This window comes from Schistocerca americana, chromosome 10, assembly GCF_021461395.2.
Source record: "Schistocerca americana isolate TAMUIC-IGC-003095 chromosome 10, iqSchAmer2.1, whole genome shotgun sequence".
Classification (NCBI taxonomy): domain Eukaryota; kingdom Metazoa; phylum Arthropoda; class Insecta; order Orthoptera; family Acrididae; genus Schistocerca; species Schistocerca americana.
The window spans coordinates 152,717,743-152,724,246 of NC_060128.1; the positions used below are offsets into that span (position 1 = coordinate 152,717,743).

Here is a 6,504-nt window from a genome sequence, read left to right on the forward strand (position 1 = left end):
GATTGGCGACCGCTTTCCCATTTTCCGCTTTTCCTTTTTGCGCCCCCTTTGACAGGCGGCCGCATTTAACGCCGAGCTGCTCCGCCCGTCGTGTCGCATCGCACCAGCGGGCGCGTCATTTCATTCCGGCAGGCAAATATTTACGGCCCGTGTGTCTCGGCGCTTTGAAAGCTAAGTTTAGATAGGGCCCGCTGCCGTCCCTGTCAGAAGGGCTTTCCCTGAGGTCGCTTTCAGATTTATTTCCTCTCCCGCTTTCTGTATCACTTTTTCGGTTTCAATATCTCGCCGAGTGGGTCGCCGGGATTAATAAGTTGTGCAGTGGGTTGGGGAGGGGGGGGGGGGGGGGAGCGGTCTTCCGCTGCAGGATTATCGGCAGCGAACACAACTGCAACAGGTGTGCGCTGGACCAGAGTGGGTCGCGAATACGGAGCGGAGTGAGTTTGCAACTCAGCGACGCACAGTATACTCTGTGTTAGCTGTTTGTAAAGGACTCGGCAGGACTGCAATTTGCTGGAGTTTGCCGAGCAGCGTGGACAGCGAAGGACATCGTTACGTGGAGCGTGGTCGGCAGCCCTGCCAACTGCAGAGGTGTTCTCCCGTCATTAACCCTCGTACTACCAGTGGGGGCGGGGGAACTTAATGGCGACTTATTTAAAATGTTGGAATCTAGCCTTCACATTTTAAAATTCTGAAAAAGAATACTGATTGTAATGATTTCTTCTACCACAATCCACACTGGTGTCCAAAACTAAAGCAACAAACGTAAATTTTGCAAGGTTGCGTTTATTTTGCCACAAAACAGTATACACAGATGTTGTTGTTGTTGTTGTGGTCTTCAGTCCAGAGACTGGTTTGATGCAGCTCTCCATGCTACTCTATTCTGTGCAGGCTTCTTCATCCTCCAGTACCTACTGCAACCTTCATCCTTCTGAATCTGTTTAGTGTATTCATCTCTTGGTCTCCCTCTACGATTTTTGCCCACCACGCTGTTTTCCAATACTAAATTGGTGATCCCTTGGTGCCTCAGAATATGCCCAACCAACCGATCCCTTCTTCTAATCTAGTTGTGCCACAAATTTCTCTTCTCCCCAATTCTATTCAATACCTCCTCATTAGTTACGTGATCTATCCATCTATCCTTCAGCATTCTTCTGTAGCACCACATTTCGAAAGCTTCTATTCTCTTCTTGTCTGAACTATTTATCGTCCACGTTTCACTTCCATACATGGCTACACTCCATACAAATACTTCCAGGACGATTTCCTGACACTTAAATCTATACTCGATGTTAACAAATTTCTCTTCTTCAGAAATGCTTTCCTTGCCATTGCCAGTCTACATTTCATAGCCTCTCTACTTCGACCATCATAATTTATTTTGCTCCCCAAATAGCAAAACTCATTTACTACTTTAAGCGTCTCATTTCCTAATCTAATTCCTGCAGCATCACCCGATTTAATACGACTACATTCCATTATTTTCGTTTTGATTTTGTTGATGTTCTTATTATATCCTCCTTTCAGCTGTTCTTTCAGGTCCTTTGCTGTCTCTGACAGAATTACAATGTCATCGGCGAACCTCAAAGTTTTTATTTCTTCTCCATGGATTTTAACTCCTACTCCGAATTTTTCTTTTGTTTCCTTTACTGCTTGCTCAGTATACACATTGAATAACATCAGATGATAGCAAAGTGGAAAAAGAGTAAAGAAAACTGAATGTAAATGATACGCCCGCGAAACCCGCAGGGCAGTACACGTAATAAGATTGTGGAAAGGGCCAAAGGCTGAGGTCAGTTTCTCCTTCTAATTGTCATTTATTGTAATTTAATAACCTTTACAACCAAAGCGGCACATAGCCGGACCATTACCGAATGCAACTCTTTCACGGCCGAAGGCCTCCAAACAAGAAATCTTATCAAATCAACAAGATAAAAATCCAATTAAGATAGCAATAAAATACTTTAAAAAGAAAACCGGCAAACATATGCAAAGTGCAATTGAAATGGCTGAGGGCCACAATTAAATTTCAAAACTTTAGAATATATCACAATAAACTTTTAAAGGCAGAAGGCCAGAATGTTTAACAACAAGAAATCTTAAAAATCAACAAGATTAAAAGGAATTAAAGAGGCAAATCCAATTAAAAAAAAGTATCACGCCGCCGGCCGGAGTGGCCGAGCGGTTCTAGGCGCTACAGTCTGGAACCGCTCGACCGCTACGGCCGCAGGTTCGAATCCTGCCTCGGGCATGGATGTGTGTGATGTTTTAGGTTAGTTGGGTTTAAGTAGTTCAAAGTTCTAGGGGACTGATGACCCCGGAAGTAGAGCCCCATAGTGCTCAGAGCCATTTGAACCATTTGAACCGCATCACGCCTACGTGGAAAGCCTTAAGGCTAAGCAGGTAGAACTTACATATGCAAGGTGCAATATCAATGGCTGAAGACCACAATTAAGTTTCAAAATTTTAAAATATGTTACCATAAACCTCTCAATGGCAGAAGGCCACAATGTTTAAGCTTGAAAGATAAAATTAAGAATTAATTTTGCAAAATTTTTAAGAAAAAAGAAAAATAATCATAGGCCTTAAATTTTAAGTAGCTGATGACATTGGCACTCAGAAGCCTCCAGGGACGTCGGTCTGCCTTTCTTCACTAAGGTGAGACAGGTGGTGAGCTCAGCTACACTTTCTCCGTCGGAACCCAACCAGGGGACAGCCACGGACCGACCGACAAAACAACTTGCTTGCCACCAATCGGTACATGAGAAATCCAACACAAAATTTCAGCAATCAAACTGTACTGTCTGCCATCGGGTTCCCCTAAATGGCAGGCAGCACCGCATAACAGCCACGCTATGAGGGACACAAACCAACAGCCAAACAGGCGAAGACATCAGGTAAACACGTCGAAGATTCCAGTCGATTAATAGGAACCTTTCCTTGCAGAGGTCGCCGCGACACAGCCGGCCACGGATTCCTACGCCGGGTTTCTGTTGGCTCCAGCTCACTATATAGGCCCTGCCGGTCGAAAGCAGACCAGTCTTCGTCCGCTGCTGATGGCAACCGCTATAGCAGAGTCTCCGAGAAGATATCACCGAAGTCGCTGTACTGCACCGCCGATCGAAGTACCAGCCGGCCGAGAGGAACCACATCTCCGGCTAGATCGACGGACGTCTACATCTACTGTACACCCAGCTATTGTATTGTAGAAGAAGTTACGTTCAATAAACTGTTGGAGAAAACAACACAAACACTCGGTGCTGCTCACAGGAAAACCTCCCCAACAGCGAACCACCGAAACGAACATGAATGCACGTAGCTTGGGTACTTGAAACCACTACTCAACTTTGACGTCCTGGGTCGGTGAACCTCAAAGCTCATAGCGATCGGACAGCACCACACACGCTCCAACACTGGCATGGACCGCCAGCGGACCCAGCCGACTGCACCAAGTGGAGATAACTTCCCTGGTCTGCAGCAACCGACCGACTCCCGCAGAATGCCGACAACATCTAAAATACTCGTCAGTGGAAATAGCGCCTACTACACACACAACCTGACAAACACTTGCACGAAGACCTGAACGATACCCAACAGTAACTAAGCATACACGAAGACAAATCGGGAGTCGATGCACACATACAGAGCCGACTCGTGAAAGATCGGCGAGACGAAACGCGTCATCCGGTAGGACGACCGACCGACAATCCACCAAGACCGTGGCCCGGCTCAAGTGATGCGTGGCGGCAATGGTCGGGCGAGCCGTGTCGACGCAGACCTCACTGCTGCTCCAACCCGACTGCACCAGTGCCGCATTGCAACTCCCCGACTGGCAGGTCCGGACTGCGCTCCAGACGCGTTCCAACTGACTGGCAGACCCGAACTTGCCTCCCTACGACAGACAACGACCGGGAAGTAATAGCAGTCATGCAAAGATACTACGAGAGGGGATATATCGATACGCGCTGCCAACGCCGCTCACAGGCAAAGCAGCAACTCAGTGACAGTAGTAATTAAATTAACGTAGTGGGGTGGAAAGGCAACAGCCTTGCCGCAGTGGGTACACCGGTTCCCGTCAGATCACCGAAGTTAAGCACTGTAGGGCGTGGCCGGCACTTGGATGGGTGACCATCCAGGTCGCCATGCGCTGTTGCCGTTTTTCGGGGTGCACTCAGCCTCGTGATGCCAATTGAGGAGCTACTCGACCAAATAGTAGCGGCTCCGGTCAAAGAAAACCATCGTAACGACCGGGAGAGCAGTGTGCTGACCACACGCCCCTCCTATCCGCATCCTCATCTGAGGGTGACACGGCGGTCGGATGGTCCCGTTGGGCCACTTGTGGCGTGAAGACTGCTAGTGAGGTGGAAGTACGTTAAAAACAGGGTGTAAAATACATGATGGCGCGAACACGAGCCACTCACAGCTCAGTAAACAACTGCAACATGCAGAACAGTAGACGAAAATATTCTTCGTTTTTTCCAGCTTAACAGATTTGCACACATTTTCCGACTACTCACTATGGGGTGCGACCACATCTGGCAGCAATAGATGCCTGACAACGACGGAGCATGCTGTGAATAACGTCATCAACGTCATTTTGAGGCGTTAACGCCCATTTTTCCTGTGCAGCTTCTCGAAAGCCTTGGACAGTGACTAGTGAATGTTGACGTGATGAAGCCCGTCTTCCTAGTGCATCCCAGACATATTCTAAGAGATTCAAGTCGGGAGAGCGAGCAGACCACGTCATGCGTGCAGTATCTTCCGTTTGCAAGAAAACATCAGCCACTCGTTCTCTGTGAGATCGAACAATATCGCCCATCAGTACGAAGTCTGGGCGCACAGTACCTCACGACATCCGTACGTGAGGTCCGAAGATCTTGTCGCGATACCTGAAAGCAGTTAAACCTTTCCGATTCGCTTGTACAATTACATGAACAGATCTTCACTTAAAACTTCCGGGCTGTTAGGCCATGGTCGTTGTACAGAACTCTCCCCTAACGCTTCGTCTCCGGCTGCGGGGGACATCCTCCGAGGTACAGCGGAGAACTGCGAAGAGAACTCGAGGAAGCGCTGATTATACAGGCAGTACAGAGGGCGCCACTGTCCATCACGTGGCATCGGCTATGAGATAGTCTCTTGTAATGCCAACAATCTCGATTGAAAGTAATCGATCGTCACGCTTGCGGTGCAACGCTGACATCCAAATTTTATCCAGTTTAGCACCTTAATCTTTCCTGTTAAAATTATTACGATGTTTATCAATCTCGTTAGCCTATACATGCGCCCATAATAATGCGAGGTACTAGATATGACGCTCGTCTCGATGAATTTTACTTCATGATCACCTGCCTCGTAAACATGTTCCGCTACGGCCGATTTATCCGTGTGACCCAGGCGGCAATTCCTCTTATGTTCACCAAGACGGGTGTTGACAGCTCATGCTCATCGTATTTACAGCCTTATGGAATCTGCAATGCTACGTGACAGGATTCAGCAGACGCGGCGAGCACTGGCGGAAACCACCAATAAGCTTTTTCATCTCCACTTGTTTATTACTAATGTTATGCAGTGTGGTGATTGGAATAATATTGACGGTCTAATATTCAAATCTATGGAAGTTAGTGCAGAAATATCAGTAAATAGACAAAAGAAGAAGCTCGATAACTTACAGAAGAATATTGCGGGAGGTTCAGTTGAGGACAATTCTCGAACTGTGATTCTTGAGTTTCTCCCGGCGTATTTGATAATCAAAATATCCACGGGTATGCTGCCGGTCTATAGTGTCCAACGGGCACAATATTTCGGCGATCATACATGTCGTCATGATGGCGACATGTATGATCGCCGAAATATTGTGCCCGTTGGACACTATAGACCGGCAGCATACACGTTGATATTTTGATTATCAAATACGCCGGGAGAAACTCAAGAATCACATCATACACCTTTACGGGGAGGAGATGTATCGCAGCATGAAGAAATTTGAAAAGTTGCGCCTCCGTAGATGTCGTTTGCTAAGCACTCTTGCCTTTCTAAAGAGATGTCGTTCCGAGAATGTTGTTCCAAATTTTGCTAAGGTTATGCATCACATCGATTCTGCAGCAGCTAAGAGAATCAAGAAACGAGCCAGCCTCGCATTGGTGCGTGAGAGAGTGCAATTCACCCGCCGGAGCCTCGAGTTTATCTCACAGGAATTACTCAAACTCCATTTGCAACTGGCTAGTAAGTTCACTTCTTGTTCCTGGGATTGGACTGATGGTGTCACCTGGGTGTCAGCTGATTCCGCCCATAAGAAGGCTACGGGACGTCAAACAGCTAAGTTCTCACGTCTCCTTGACAAACGATCTCTGCAGGTTCCGTGCAAGACTGTCATCAATTTGAGTGGCATGGTGTTGAGTGATGATGCGGTCTCGGTTTTGCAGAAAGGTCTCAACTTCGCTCCCACCCCCAAGTTCACTCCGGTCGCAGAAATTGTTAGTGCTGTTAAACAGGTTGCAGCTCGACTTC

General features: G+C 47.4%; 1 pseudogene; it reads left to right on the plus strand.

Moving 5' to 3' along the window:
* Positions 1-4,035: 4,035 nt before the first annotated feature.
* On the plus strand, positions 4,036-4,153 carry LOC124552918 (annotated as a pseudogene).
* The last annotated feature ends 2,351 nt before the right edge of the window (positions 4,154-6,504 follow it).